At 37.3% G+C, this 17,500-nt stretch overlaps 1 long non-coding RNA gene across 4 annotated transcripts in view; it reads right to left on the reverse strand.

Annotated features, from left to right (window-relative positions):
• The window catches only part of LOC106868873 (uncharacterized), a 27,644-nt gene that overhangs the window by 1,311 nt on the left and 8,833 nt on the right, over positions 1-17,500 (reverse strand). The window contains exon 4 of one of the 4 annotated variants that reach the window (XR_016243063.1): positions 9,780-9,855. The exons of 1 other annotated variant lie outside the window; for it this stretch is intronic. This is a non-coding gene — a long non-coding RNA (uncharacterized LOC106868873). Of the gene's footprint in view, positions 1-4,265; positions 4,456-9,779; positions 9,874-17,500 lie in introns of those variants that run through there. 2 more of the 4 variants (XR_016243064.1, XR_016243065.1) reach the window with 2 other exon arrangements.

The raw sequence follows: 17,500 nt of genomic DNA on the forward strand, positions 1-17,500 counted from the left end.
CTTTTAATATTGCTATCATGAAAGCTTAATTGAATTCAATTTATTTTCCCTTACTATATGAGTGCATAGTCTTAAACAATTAAAACCGGTTGTATATTTTGATAAAAATATAAATATTTCTCCTTTTATTCATCATTCTCAAAGCAGGTTTTCCTTGTTTTTGTGGGAAACTTAAATTTCTCAATGTACATATATACGTACATATGCACATACATATATATATATATATATATATATATATATATATATATATATATATATATATATATATATATGTGGGGGGGGGGCCTAGTGGTTAGTGTGTCAGAATCATGATCGTAAGATTGTGGTTTCGATTCCTGGACCGGGCGACGCGTTGTGTTCTTGAGCAAAACACTTCATTTCCAGTCCGCTCAGCTGGCAAAAATGAGTAACGCTGCGATGGACTGGCTTCTCGTCCAGCTGGGGAACACGTACGCCATTGAAATCGGGAAACCGGGCCCATGAGCCTGGCTTTAAAAGGGCGCATTTGATTTGATACATATATAGGCGCATTTGATTTGATACATATATAGGCGCATTTGATTTGATACATGTATATTCATATACATATGTATATATATTCATGTGTGTGTGTGTATATGTTGACCCTGGCTAGAAGGCCAAAGAAATATTTCAGAGACCAGCTGAGGATCACTTTGAAGAGAAGTGACATCAGCCATTTAAGAGAGCAAATATAGCTACCAACCATTCATTCATTCTGTTAGTTTCACTTTAAGAGGATAACTGAAGATATTTCGGAGAAACGAACTCGCCTCTATTATGTGAAGCAAAGCAATGTAGCATGAACACAAAATTATATTGTCTCTCACTAAAGATTTACTTGTCCCATCTTTGACTGTAGCTGCCCACCAAAGCTTGGTATGTACCGCCATCTTCCACAAATGAAGAAGATCGTTATCATAGCATTCGATCGACAACCATAAGCATGTCAATATATTGAGAGATCTCTATATGTATTCTCATTCCCTTTCTATTTTGCTATCGTCAGTTCGTTTCATCCATGTTTACAATTCATTCTGATCGCTTCTATCTCGTCCTACGTCCTCCCACTGACTCACATCGAACACCCCGTCCACAATCTCTCAATTCCACCACATCTGCCGCCCCTGTAGCTGTGACCATTATTTTGAAGAACAGTCTCAGTAGGTGATTCATCATTTCCTTCGACGCGGAGAATCCACCACCCTATACCATACAGCTCTCACCGACGTCCGTGTAGTCGATTACACCTCAAGCTTTCTTTCCGTCTCACCTACAATACTAATTATTTGCGCTGAATCCTGAGTACATTCCGACTCCTTGATTCCGACCTCAACACTTCTCATATTTTCACCAACCTACCCCTTACCTCCACACTAATTTTCCCGTAATGGAAACTATAAGCATATAACAAAAACAACAACAATAATAATAACTATCTGGACCCGTGAAAAATTCACGGAAAACATAAAAAATGTGAGCACCTGTTAACAGTGTGCTGGTGCCTTGAGAAATGTCTGTATATTATGACTGTCTGTCTTTACGTTCTGAGTTCAAGTTCTGCCGAGATCGACTTTGCCTTTCGTCCTTTCGGGGTCGATAAATTAAGTATCAGTTGTGTACTGTGGTAGATCTAATTAACTAGCCTCTTTCCCACAAAAAAAATCAGGCCTAGAAAAGTATATTGTGACAGTTACAGAATATAGAAAGTAATGTAACACCAATAACTATACAATCCAAGCAAAATATCTGTTACACAAACGTAAACGGAATTACTATTTAACCTTAAAATACATCGTACATATTCAAAGACCCTTAATGTACAAATTGAAATGCAAAAGAACGAAATAAATGGATTTAGGAACGAAAGTTTGGTAATTGCGTTTATTTCCACCACGCGACACTTATTATTGCAAACATGTTTTAACTAACCTAAACTACACACACACATACAAATACATTCATATATATATATATGTCACGAGTTGTAGCTGTAATTCAAAGGGGCCAGCCTTGTCATATTCTATGTGAGGTTGAATTTGCCTGAGAACTACGTTAATGTTAGGCATGTCTGTGGAGTACACAGCTATTTGTGAGTTAATTTTATCCTCGTGTGATAATGAAAAGTGAAATTGACATCCAATATTTGCTGTGTGTTTGTATCTATGTATGAACTTTTCTTTGGATTTATGTATCTACGGTCTCACTCACTTTCTCTCTGTCTCTTTCACTTCCTTTGTGTCCCGCTTCTCTCCCGCTTTTGATTTAACAATGTGTATATGTATCCATGTATCTACTTCTCTTGTGATGTGATAAACATTTAAAAACACAAAACGAATGCCGTCCCCACTCATTGTCTCTTTCACTCTCTCTCTTTCTCTCTCACTTTTTCTCTATCTCTCACTCTCTTTCTCTCTTACGTCCTCTCTGAAACATTTAAAAACGCAAAACGAACGCTGTCTCTACCCACTGTCTCTTTCACTCTTTCTCTTTCTCTCTCACTCTTTCACTTCCTCTCTGTCCTCCTCTCTTTCGCTTTGCCACTTCCTGGAAGTGTGACGCACACAACAGGTACGTACAAAAACAAAAGGTTGGTGTATTAATATTATTGAGAGTAATAATGATGATGATGATGGTGGTGGTGGTGGTAATAATAATAACAATAATAGGCTCTCATGGCTTCTGATCTTAACTGATTGGAAGTGTTATCATGTACATTATTTTGTCTTGGTATAAAAGATGAGCTGCAGCAAATATTCTGCTCAATACCACAGATTTACTTGTCAGTTGTTTGACCTTAATCAGTTGAGCATGTCCCTTAGTGGCTGACGATATGTGCATCTCTGATCACGAGCAGAAGTTCTTTGGGGTTTGAATAATTCACCTCTAGAAACATGGTTGTTTCGTTCAACATCCTTAAACAAACTTTATTCAGGGATCTTTTGAGTGGGATGGGCTACTCGACCTGAAGAAAATTCTAACCGGGCCCCACCTGCAAGGTCATGCACTATTTATCTTGATATGAGATCACTATGTCGCGCACATGGTTGTGATGCATATACCTGATGTACCCTTATCAGACGGTAGTCACGAGCTTCGTATATTTTACTTCAGTGTTACTTTGATGGCATGCACCACTCAATAATAATAATAATAATAATAATGTGTCTGCATTATAAAATCAAAACTGCTGACAAATGGTACAAGCATCACCCCGAGGCTGTAACTGAGGGAGAAAATGTAACGATTCTTTGGGACATCCCATTATGCACAGATTAGACCATTAAAGCAAATATACCAGATAAAGTTTGTTTATTGATTGACATGATCATACTTTGTGACCGCTCAGAAAATATAAAGATTTGCTTATCGAAATCGAAAGGATGTTGCATCTCGAGACGATTACAATACCAATGATTGTAGGAGCACTTGGAATGATCTAAAAAGGAACTGAAACTTATTTAAGAATGATCCCTGACTTACCACCCATGCAGTAAGTGCAAAAGATTGTCTTAACTGGTACGTCACACCTGTTGAGAAGAACATAGTCGATGTGAATTTTCTTTCCCTTTTTCCTTCCTTTATTTACTCTTTTATACTCTTTTATTTGTTTCAGTAATTTGACTGCGGCCATGCTGGAGCGCTGCCTTTGGTCGAATAAATAGACCCCAGGATTTATTCTTTGTAAGCCTAGTACTTATTCTATCGGTTCTTTTCTCCGAACCGATAAGTTACGGGGACGTAAACACACCAGCATCGGTTGTGAAGCGATGGTGGGTGAGACAAACACAGACACACACACACACACACACACACACACACACACACACACACACACACACACACACACACACACACACACACACACACACTCGCACACACGCACGCACGCACGCACGCACACCAACGCGCGGGAAAAGCAAGTATTATGGGTAGACGGCGCTATTTTAAAACATTATTATAACTTTGTATGTATGTATGTGAGTGTGTGTGTGTGTGTGTGCGTGCGTGCGTGCGCGCGCGTATGCGTGTGTGCGTGTCTGTGTGTGTGTTACATATATGTAGTGTTGAAAACACGAAGTAGTGAAGTAGAAAAATTCAGCAAGTTTGTATAAATAAGAATATATTTGCCTTAAACACGTACACACACACACACACACACACACACACACACGTATATACATGCACACATACATATTCGTAAATATGTGTGAACGAACATATTATAGTAAAATGATGTTTACCTAAATCTTGCGCTTTTAGTACAGCTATTGTGTTTGCCTCTTTCATTGTATGTAATCATCCATATGACTTTTGCTATATGCAGACGGTAGAGGTTGTTTGATAACAAGTGTCACGCGGTTAGATTGCTATCATATCCATTTGACCCTTGCTACCGCTCACAACTTTGACAAATAGTCCTCAGTGATAAATCTGGAATATAACTACAAATTACACTTGACCTACAATATGTATATACACTTTAATCGCTTCTAACTTAAGCACAGGCACCCAACTTTTCGAGGAGGGAACAGGCCATTAGATCTGTCGTGATATTGTACAAATATGTATTTTATCGACCCCGGGAAGAAAGAAGGCGATATCGATCTCGATAAGATTTGAACTAAGAACTTAAAGTTACAGTTTATACTGAAATGTAAATGAAATAAGTGATACGGTAGAGTATAAGTCAGTTCCAAGTTTGCTGAATTTGAAACTCGGAGCTGTACACTACTTTGACTTTACAATTTGATATATTCTTGTAAATATGAAAAATCCTTTAACATTTTTATAAAACATCCTAAATGTGAATGTAGTCATAATAGGATAAATAAATACTAAAACTAAGATTCCGACGGAAACATTGAGCATTGTAATATTCATGGATCTTTGGAGTATGTGATAAACAATGGAAATACAGCTCTCAATGCAGTTCTTTGGTGATAAAATTACCGTAGTGTATCCACACAAGTGATACGTCATAATCAAAAGTCTTATTAAGAAGACAAGATTATTAGTTTATTCCTTTGCTGCAAACACGACTCATTTATATTTTTGTTTGCTGATTGCTCTATCGAGTGTAAATGCTGTCAATGGTTTAAAAACACACTTTCAGTTGATTACAGCTTTTCGTGCCGAATTGGGTTTATTTCTTTAAACCAGCCTCTCTTAAGATTCACATAAAATAATGTAGATGAGAAACGAGAGTTTGTTTTTCTCTACTCAGGTAGAAAAAAAAAAGTAGGAGTTCGAAGAACCTGATTCAAGATACAATGCAAATAATGCAAGAGTACAAACAAGAACGAATGGAGAGTTCTTTTGTTTCTATTTGCTCATATCCAAGGAATATTGCATTGGATTCTTGATACGTATTCAACAAGTTGAAAGAAACGAGAAGTCAAAAGGAATTAAATTTCTACATTAATTTATTATATACATTTTTGATATTTATAGAACATTTAGAAATAAAGTCATTTCGTCGTAGAGAATTACGACTTAAATTTTATACTAACTAATCTTTCATTCTAGCTATAAGAGCTCACAACAATTTAATATTGTCGGATTTGAGTATTGAACATGGCATAAATATTAACAGATACTCAAGAGGGTGAGTGTCGTGGATTTTAGTATCAACCCAACGATCACTGGAGAGTTTACCGAAAATCAGGGTTTTTATAACTACTTCCTAGAAACGTACCTCGTGAAAAACTTCTTCAATGAAGTTCAGAATTCGTATATGGGTAGTAATTTTTAGCCAATGAGAAATCAATAATTTCTCATGTTCAGGCAAACGAACTTACGTTCTCTCTCCGCCTCTTATGAGTTTGCTACACGTATAGTTAGTGTAGTGTTCACTTCGGCAGGTTTTGAATTCAGAAGAGAAAGGGGTGTAAATACACATACCACGTTCTAGCGAATTGGTTACTCTATCATTTTTATTCTACTGGAATACACAATTGAAAGGGAGGGAAGTATTCGACTCAATCGATTCTAAAACATGATAATGACTCGAAAAATTTTGTAATAATAGACAATCCCTGTACAAACTTACAAACTCAAAGAAATAGTCATCTGTGTATCATCGTTAATGTAAATACACTATTGAAAGGCAAATTTACTGCGGTATACGTCCAAAGATATCGTCTCTTAGAGACGAGCGAGCTGTGTTTAAAAACATTATATCAGAGGGAGACGAAAATCATTCTAGCAGCGGCTAGCGCGAACGCAAGATACATTTCGGCCTTGTTGGGCTTTGCTAATGTGTGTACTGACAACCAGCTGTATGCTTATACAACATTTGTCGCCTCCGATATATAGAAAAACAATGATAAACATTCATTGGTATTGCGAATAGCCCATGTCTAAAAAAAAACAACAAAAAACGTTACATGCAATAAAAGTAGGATTAAATTAAAAAAAGCTACTGGTAAGGACCATTGAAGTTGAAATCTGGTATTCACACTAACTTCTGCTGGAAAGATTTTCGTCTCTCTCCGATATATATTGTGTTTCTAAACACAGCTCGTTCATAAGGGATGATATCTCTTGAATACGGCAGTAAATTTGCCATTCAACAATGTCTTTACATTAAGAAAACTATTTAAATGTAATACTGCTTTTCTTGCACGTAACAGAAAGAAATATTCATTTATAGGAATTTACGGAAAACTGAATCAGTAAGTTGAACACTTAAGACATCAAATGCATGAGACAGACTTTTGATATTGCATGACAAAAGAAGCATTAATTTTACACGCGTCAGTGTCCTAGTGGATAAAAGTATCACTGCGCTTTGCTTAGAAATGAAGGTTTCAGTTCATTCCATTGCTATGTACACATCCAAAAACACGAGACTTGATGAGGACCGGTGATCAAGCTGATTGAAACGTTGTTTTTATATACATTTTAATATAAATATCAAAATATCTTTCATCTCTAATAATAATATAAACAGCCCGAAATATTACAATCGTATATATTGGGTCATCCCATAAGAAATGCGGTTTTTTATACTTCTTTTATTTTTCAAAATTAAGATAAACAAAGTTCTTTCTTAATCTAAAATATACTCTCCTTATTTTTTCACAATGCATTTCCATCTATCTGGTAGACTTGCAAGGCCCCTCTTCGAAAATTCACTTGTCCGTGACGAAAAATACTACTCCTGTACTGTTCTGACCTCGTCTACAAAATTCCAATTTTTTCCGTCCAAATGATTTTGAGGACTGTGGAATGAATAATAACCAGATGGGCAATATCCGGCGAAGATGGTGGGTGAGGCATCGTTTCCCATTCAAACTGCTCCAGCCTTTGGAATGTCATCCTCGCTGTATGTTGCCGAGCATTATCCTGATGGAAGAAAATCTTTCGTCATGAAACCAAAGATGGTCGTTTTCCTTCTGGCGCTGACTTAAGCCACTCCAGCTGCTCGCAGTAGATCTCCTTTGTTATCATTTGCTTTCGGTTTTAAAATTCAAAGTGGACTAAATCTTTCATATCCCACTAAACAGATAGCAACACATTATGTGGATGAAGACCTTCTTTAGCCTGGGGTGCCGGTGTTTCTTCTTTCCCTACCCACTGTCTTCGGCGCTTGACAATTTTATAGAGAACCCATTTCTCGTCACCAGTCACTATTCGGTCTTAAAGAGGTTAATTCGTGAGACGTGTCAGCAAAGAAGAACACACATTCACTCTCTGCGCGCAATTAGACTGGGAAAGTTTGTGAGGAACCCATTGACCCAATTTGCTGATTTTTCCGATGACCTGCAGTTGTCGATGAAAGGTTGAATGATCAAATCCAAGCTTCTCTGCTACTTCCTCAACAGTTACGATGGGATTTTGTTCCACTAGGGTTTGCAGGACGTCCTCGTCGAGCTCTCCAGATCTTCCAGGACGAGGCTTGTCTTCTAGGCTCGGAATTTCTGGAACCACTTTTGACACTGGCTTACGCTTATTGTCCAATCCCAATATACTGCATTAATATTCCTTGCACTTTCCGTTGCGTTGTTGCCTTTATTGAACTCATGAAATAAAATATGCTGAATATGCTCCTTTGTCACTTCTGTTAAAGCTTTGAAAAAAATAACTGTTAAAATTGAACTGCACTCTTCAAAACTTGCACTATGAATAAGTACAGGGTAAAATTACTACCTGCTTTTATAGCAAGTTGATGCAGGTAGTTTATCCCGCCCCCTCCAACTTCTAGTTCATGCAATTGAAAAAACTGCATCATTTATGGGATGACCCTATGTATGTATGTATGTATGTATGTATGTATGTATGTATGTATGTATATATCGGTGTGTGTGTGTGTGTGTGTATTGTTAGCTCAGATGATATTGGAAATGAGAATGTAAAGAAATGCAACTAAAATGTGCAGTTCCGTCAGTTGTTCTATTTAACACTCATTTTAAAACTCCGAATATAAATGACCAAACAAGGCACCCCCTAAGCGATCGCTCGATATGATAGAAACAGCAGGATAATCTTCCACAAATCACACTCTATTCTCGTAAAATATGGAATACACTCTTTGATATAGAAATTGACAGAACGATCATGGCTGTAACACTTTGGATCATAAGCATGTTTGCACGTACACACACGCACTGAGCACGCACGTACGCACGCACGCACGCACGCACGCACGCATACACGCACGCACGCATATTCTCTGAACTGGGTGAAGTACAAATGTATGAAAGCAAATATGAACAGTAAAATTTACTGAGCAGATTCACCCTTAAAAATGTAATTTTTTAAAAGACGAGCGGAGGCAGAAGGAAAAAAACAATATATCTTACAAGCGCTGAGACTGAAAAGAAGGATGGGAGAATAAATGAGCATAAATAAATGGACAATACGGAATAGGACAAATAAGATAAACAGAACAAAAGCCCTCATCAGCCGTCATCTAAACGTTTATCGCAGTTTCGGACACATTTTGACGGGATTACAATAGTTAGTATTGTTCGACAGCTATGGCTTGAAGCTATCAGGGATAAACATTAAAGAGAAAATGCTAAGACTACACATAGAAGAACACAAGATGTGCGACAGCTCTTTTGACACAAGCAGGATAACACAGGAAATGTAAATAGCGTTACGACTCGACGAAGCAAAGTGTGCAAAAGATAACAGGAAGCAAAAGTATAGTAAAGACTTTCGACCCGAAGATTTGCGGAATAAAGCAGAACAAGACAATGCGACTGTCCATGAACAAAAGGTACAAATGATGAAGAGAAACAAGAAATGAAAAGAGAATTAAACTGTTTTCTGGGAAAAGAAGTTGCAAAAGGTAGAACGGAAGGGATTGGTGAAAGTGAATAAAAGAAAGAGAGAAAGAAGGTCAGAGAGAAAGGTGGATGGGGTGGGGTGGAGGTAGAAAACACATGCACTAACTATTTTCCCAATAGTCTATATTATATACAATTATATATAAATACATACGTGTGGATGTGTTTGTGTGTGTGTGTATGTGCTTCTGTGTGCATGTGTGTGTGTGTGTGTGTGCGTGTATGTTGAGATAGAGATAGAGAAAGAGGGGGAGAGAAGGGGAAGAGAGATGGGGAGAGAGAGGGGAGAGGGTGGAAAGAGAGGAGGAGAGGGAGAGAAGGAGAGGGAGAGAAGGAGTGGGAGAGAAGGAGAGGGAGAGAAGGAGAGGGAGAGAAGGAGAGGGAGAGAAGGAGAGTGAGAGAAGGAGAGAAATAGAAAGAGAGAGAGAGAGAGATGACAAGAAAAAACCATGCACTTACCGTTTTCCCATCATGCACAGTATCTGGGTTTGCCCCGCCACTCCCCGTCAAAACGAAACTTGAAACTATCCGATGGCTACAATGGAAGGGAAGGCTTTTGTGAGGACCAATACCACGAAGGAGGGTTTTAGCGAAAAGAGAAAGAAAGAAAGAAAGAAAAGTTAACAATGTTATGGTAGTGTGAAGGTGATGTGATTGTAGCTGTAGATGTGGTGTTGATGGTGTACGTGTTGGTGACGTGGTTATTGTTGTTTAACCTGAGGTCGGTCCAATTCAGCATACCTATGATCAAAAACGATTATACTGTGAGCAGGGGTGTAGTCAGGTTCTAAATTTAGTGGGAGCAAGCATATAAAAATGAAACATGTCAAACAGTTTTTAACTCAATGATTATATATTTTATAAAAAGCGCTAATTTTGAAAAATGTGTTCGGAGTAAGCGGTCACTCCCTTTGTTTTTCTATTAGCTACATCACAGACTTTGACCATCCCATCTATTTTTAGGCATAGTTTGCCCAGCAAAAATTATCCACAATATTCATTCTGAAATGGCTGGCGTTTGATTTGAACAAGATTTGGCTGATATATTCAGCATGTCGTATGGCCTAGTATGATCCTGTTGCTGGGTTGTGTAATTTTTGTGGTGGTGATACTGAAAAGGGCTTTTGTGTGTTCCCAGAGAATATTACCCTCAGGGGCGCTAGTGTTGGTATATTCGTGAATAAGTCACTAACCGAAATAAGTGCATCTATTGTTTAAGAAAATACTATTTACTTGTTTAAGGGTTGTACTGGATAAATTGCGAAAATAACTTTAACAGTTCAAATACTAAGAAATAAGCATGCTCAATTTCATTTTTGCCAAATAATTTAAGAAAAATGAAGGGTTATTTCCCTTGGATATATATAAGGATCCCTTCCAGGGGCCCTATTATCGACTTTTTCAATAATCTGAGTACGCCATAAGGTTTCTAGACATGAGTTCTATTCACGTGTCAAGTTTCATCAAAATCGATAAAACGATGTAGGAGGAGTTAGCTAACAACTCCACAAGCACACCCACAGACAGAATTTGCCACATACGTAGTATATATATATATATATATATATATATATATATATATATATATATATATATACATTATATCTATGCCTGTATGTATGTAGATACATATGTACGCATATATATCGAGAAAAAGTGTGAGAAAGGGAGAGAGATAGCGATAAATATATACATAGTTCGTGTTAAGCGGTATGAGAATTGCATTAGAAATATTGTGTTGAAGGCGGTGAGCTGGCAAAAACGTTAGCACGCCGGGCGAAATGCTTAGCGGTATTTCGTCTGCCGTTACGTTCTGAGTTCAAATTCCGCCAAGGTCGACTTTGCCTTTCATCCTTTCGGGGTCGATAAATTAAGTACCAGTTACGCACTGGGGTCGTTGTAATCGACTTAATCGCTTTGTTTGTCCTTGTTTGTCCCCTCTATGTTTAGCCCCTTGTGGGCAATAAAGAAATAGGTATTTCGTCTCTCTTTACGTTCAGAGTTCAAATTCCGCCGAGGTCGACTTTGTCTTTCATTCTTTCGGGGGTCGATATATTAAGTACCAGTTGCATACTGGGGTCGATCTAATCGACTAGCTCTACCCACTTCCCAAAAATTTCGGGCCTTGTGTCTAGAGTAGAAAAGATTATTTTTAACACCTTTGAGTCATTGCAAACTGAGTTTTTAGATTTGCCCGTGATACATTCCAGGTAATAAAAAGTTTATTCCTCTCTGGGACACACTATAGTTACTGCCAGATGGGACAAAACGGGCTGTTCATTTCTGTACAAATGCAATGAAGATAGTTGCGGTATCAGGTGTCAATCAACTACAGAAAGAATTTTACGAAGAATAAAAATGAAAAAATAAAGGAGTGCTTATCTTTAAATCCGGCTTCTGTCAACATTGAGGTAAGGTAAGTGTCTTATTTGAGCAATCGTAAGTGGAAAATAAATCAATAGTACGTTAACTACTGAAAAGGATATCTTCCACTTGATCGACATTTGGTTTCAAGGACAATCATATCAGCTAACGTTCATGGAATACAAACACTAGTTTTACATTATTTCAAAACGGTATTGAGTTATTTTCCAGTCTTTAATTTATGGCCAGTTTCTTTATTTTAATAAATAAATAAATAAATAAATAAATAAATTAATGCTTATTTAAATGAGGAAGGATTGTATCACATTTTTCAAGCCCTCTAAGGCTGGGAGGTGAAAGCTACTCGCAGACCAGAGACTTGACCCAAATGCTTGCAACGGGGTGGACACTGCTAAAGGTATTGAAAAGCTAGGCCGTTTGTTAGAAAAGGAGACGGCTTAGGTTTACGAACGATTAAGTAGGTTGGGGTGCTGAAGGGACTCTGAAATACGGTATGATGTATAATATAAGGTAAATTTGAATAATATTTTAGAGAATGTTCTTGGTTTAATTGACTGCAGGCTGTATTCGGGACTCATGACACGAATGAAAGGGTTCACACTATGCATATACAGACATATTCATATACTTACACATACATATGCATGCACACACAAATATACACATATGTATGAATATACATGTATATGAAATTATATACTCATACACACCAGCATACAGTTTCATGATCCAATATAAGTTTCAGATTCAATAAAGGGAATGTTCCAGGTAGGGTGTTTATATAAAATATGAACACAAATGGGTTAAAGATTCACTATAGCTGTTTCAGACGCATTTGTTATTGATGAATGATTCGATTTCATCATAAAGAAAACCGTGAATTAAAAATTAAAAATTTGGATCGGAGAAAAAAATACCTAGAGGTGGAATGTAGATTGACCCTCTCATTTCGACATCAGTTGATGCCGCAATGTGAACATACACACACACGTATGGTTTGTAAAAGACATAAGTCCGAAAGAAGAAGAGTGGTATATATATGTAGAGTGGTATATATTAAAAATGGGGAAGGCTTGTTTATGGCGCATCGTCAGATCCCCAAAGCCTGTTGTTGAGCCATGATCTCTTAAAAATATGGAGGCATTTCCCCCTCCATATTTTTAAGAGGTCATGGGCCAATAGGTTTTTGGGATCTGACAATACGCCATAAAACTAAACCCTTTATAGACGGGAAACCTAAGGTAATTCCATAAACCGGCCTTCCCCATTTTTAATATATGTATATATATATATATATACATATTCCCGTTCTTATACAAGTTCCTATAATATATTAATCTAAATCTGTTTAAATTCAGAAATACTCGTTAACTGGTAATTCTAACTACTGTATATTTTTCAGTTCATTGCTTTTGAATATTATCTCCCTTGTTCTTTTAATGTTGCACTGTTCTGCTGATAGCTGCGCATGCAACATATCACACACGCGCGCGCACACACACACACACACACACACAAAATACAAACAAACAACTGATTAGCTTATTCTCACGTATAGAAACATACTTTCAGTCACTCATAACATTTCTCTCTCTCTCTTTGACAGAGATGCACATGAACGTACTATCTCTTACACGCGGTCTTATGCACATAAAATCCTACTAATAGAAACACAATCCATACAACACATGATGTTTCGTTCTCCGTCCCTCTCCCCACACAAACTCATCTCACATTTTTGAACCGCGAATCTGTTACCGGGCAACATTGGGTGTCCTGCTGTATACATGCATACAGCTCTCTCTCTCTCTCTCTCTCTCTCTCTCTCTCTCTCTCTCTCTCTCTCTCTCTCTCTCACACACACACACACACATATAAGGCCATGTGGCTTCACAAATGCCCTCTGACAACCGCTTTGTCAACAAAATTCAGTAACCGGAAACTACGCAGAAGCTCGTACCTGTTGCTGCATCATACACTTCATCCGTCGCCCACTTTAAGTTTACCATCTTCCCATTAGGCTCCTTAAACAGAGCTCCTCTTGTCACAAATATTCAGATGTGCATTCCAGTTGTAGTGCAGCAACCGATGAAACTCAGATGTCCTGTAACAAGCTCCAGGTCGTGCATTGCTTCCACTAATGCATAAAAAAAGATACATGCATATACGCTCACAAACGCGCACAGATGCTCATATACATTCACACACATTTAGTACCTTTGAACGTATAGTAACGTTTGTTTTTGACTATGTTCAATAACTTTTGTTCAACACGTTCAGTTCATAAGTTCGTTTTAATGTTTTATGATTTTTAAGTTCTTGGGATGAACAATGTCAATTTTTGATGATATTTCTCTGTTTTCTGTATTTTATTTAATTGCTATGCTTCATAATTATAATTATGGGTCGATTAATGTTTGAGATTTGATGTTTGTATTTGTGCTTTGCAAGAATAATCAGGTGTAGACATAATTGATAAATATTGCGCTAATCTTTTGGCCCCTGTTTCTTGTCTGTTAATTCCAAGGCAGCTTTTATATTTTATATGCTTCGACATTGCTGAATTAAATGATACTGCTCAGATGATGAAACCGTGATGATATCCATTAGGCAGCTGAAGATGGGATGTATATGCTTGATGTTTTATTTTTTATGTGTGCATGTTGTTTGACAGCCAACCTTTTGTATCTTGTTGTTCTAGGGTGTTCTTCATTGAAATTCTTTCGTTTAGAGTTAAACTCGTTTAGGGAATTTTGGATTTCTTGGTTTTTGGTGGTTTTGCTGTATATATTACACCATGCATTGATATTATGTGATTGCCTTCATTAAGCTCCTAACTCTGGAAAAAGTTATAGTTATTTAAGGATTTGTAGTTTAGGGAGTTTCTGTTGCATCATATTTAAACGTATACACCTCCCTTTTGACGGATAAAAGAGAATACTCTACACAGTCGCTTAATCTCGTAGCGATATCAGCTCAGACATCCTTCAAACCACATGCTACCATCAAAATAGGACTTTACATATGCCATATAGACGAGTTTTCCTCACACATTATTACACACGAACCTCGTTAACACTTCATATTTTCTTTTTATTTTATTGTTTATAATGTTGTTATAATGTATATTGATCCCTCTATTTATTATTTTACTCTTCATTATTAATAAGATTTTTCGAAATAATTGACCCTGTCTTGTCTGCGTAATCTAATTTATGCTTCGATCCAGCCTGCAAAGCCAAACGTTTTTGACACCCATTATGTAGGCTGCTTCCAAAATAACTTCTTCAGTTGGTTGACAATGACTCGGTCGTTAACACGCTACAACCATTAAATCACAATCGTGTTCTTTTTTCTCATATGCTCCTCAACGGATATTACAGTGACCTCTGATTTTCTGAAACGGATATCATTACATGCCATCTCTTCTCAACGTCTTTACTGTATTTACTTTCCATTTAGACTACAAAAGCTATGGTTAATGCGCGTGTACACACACACACACACACACACACACACACGCACGCACACACGCACAAGCACCCGCGACCGCGCACACATTCACAAACAGATATAAACATGCAAGTGTAAGCAAGAGAATTAAAAGATTGTAGTCAATATTGAAACTAGAGTGATCTAATTTAAATTATATATGCACGCACATACATAAATATGTAATATATATGTATATAGACACATACATATGTGATTCTATCTACATATATACATATATATATATATATATATATATATATATATATATATATATATATATATATATATATATACACACATACATACATACATGCACACATACAAATATTCACACACACACACACACACACACACACACACACACACACACACACACACACACACACGGTGTCCCCAAATTAAGGCAACCAAGTTTTTTTTGCCAAAGTAAAATATTGTTATATTTCGGGTTCAAGCGTTGCAATGCAATGGTAAAGGAAGCATTATTATGACACTGCCACATTTATTCGATATGACCATCTCTATTTCGAATCACAGCCTTAAGTCTAGGTGCGAATTCTTCACACGCGGCTCGCAGCTGTTCTTGCAGAATCGAAGCCCATTCCTGGCGCAGTTTTGCCTTCAGAGCGTCGAGCGAAGCATCAGGAGTGTTCGAGACTCTTGTCTTCAAAATGGACCAAACAGAAAAAATCAACGAGTTGAGATCGGGGCTTCTTGAGGGCCATACATCCTTCCTATGAATGACAGAATGTTTTTCTGAATCCAGTGTTGTGTCTGTTTGGAGCTGTGGAATGGTACCAAGTCCTGTTGGAGGCTCGAAGGCGCGCCTTGAAAATGCTAATTTGCCCATGGAAGCAGTTCAGTTTCCAAAATGTCGCTAATGTATCACTGGCTGGAAAACGAGAAGGGACCTGGCAGTGGCTGTCACAGCCGCCCAAACCATAAATGACTGTGGATTTTGACTTCAATTTGCGAGTCTACCCTCGACAGAGCCAGATACATCTCAAAGTCGGTCATTCTGGTGGTTTACTGTCTGTTTGCTGTTAAATTTCTTTTCATCAGTGAATACCAAGTTGGGTAGCATGCTTTCGGCAATCTGACACAGGATCAAACGACTTCTCTCCATCCAGTCTCATGGCCTTATAAACTTGCGGGAGCTCATGACGGCGGATCAACTTGTAGAGATGGGTCCTGAGATCCTCCTTCATCACTCGATATATCAATGTTTGGCTTAGTTTTTCTGACTGAACGACGAGGATTTCACCACATCTTTTCTCTGGTACTTTTGATAAACTGAGGGGTCCGCACACTTCTTTCTCGGCCACGTCCAGGTCAATAAGTGGTGGAACCAGTCACTTGAAATTTCTTGACAAATTTCCAGACGGTTGTTCGTTAAATTTTTTAAGCTTTTTTCCTATAGTTGTATTACTTTCGCCTCCTTTGTGGAAGGTTATGATTGTATTTCGGTCTATAGCCGGCATTACCTAATTCATAAATCTGAATTTATTTAGCCTGAAACAAAAAGAAGACACACTAAGCTTTTATAATGATGTATAATTTTCATAATACCTTATCACATTTATTGATAGTTATTAAAGCCTGACACACTTCGGTTGCGTTAATTTCGGGACATCCAGTGTGTATATATATATATATATATATATATATATATATATATATTTACACACGCACACACTCATAATAAATCGTTTTAGACGATACAACTATAAATAGATAGTTGTTGTTGTTGTCGTGTGTGTGTGTGTGTGTGTGAGTGAATATGTACAAGTAAGTATATATGCATATATGCAACTCCATATACGGATTCATTTATATGTATTTCATATTGCTGTTAAATTAGATCCATTAGAATCTTTTCCTTTTTGTCCGTAGCTTAGGATTAAGACTGAACCAACTGGTTTCTTTATTATTTGATAATTGATCAGGATCCACCCGTTTCTCCCAAAAGTTCATTGTAATCTGTGATGTGTGTATGGTATATGTTTGCAGATGTTTTGTTTGTTTGCATTTGTCTATATATGTCAGCTTATTTGGTCTGGCAATCCCACTTCAAACAATACTAAAAGCAATAGCCGAATGTCAATAAAATCATATTCTATCGTCTTAGATAAAGAAGGATGCTTTAGACAATATAGCTCTTAATGACAGGATTGTTACGGCAGTTATGACTTTACTCATATGTCCGCTGGATCAGAGAAGACCCAAGTTTAAACAACAATAACTCAAATCACAAATATATTTTACAGATATATTATAGTCATTATTACTGATGGATTAAA

The sequence above is a fragment of the Octopus bimaculoides genome, chromosome 9 (genome assembly GCF_046866305.1).
Source record: "Octopus bimaculoides isolate indiv1 chromosome 9, ASM4686630v1, whole genome shotgun sequence".
Lineage (NCBI taxonomy): Eukaryota > Metazoa > Mollusca > Cephalopoda > Octopoda > Octopodidae > Octopus > Octopus bimaculoides.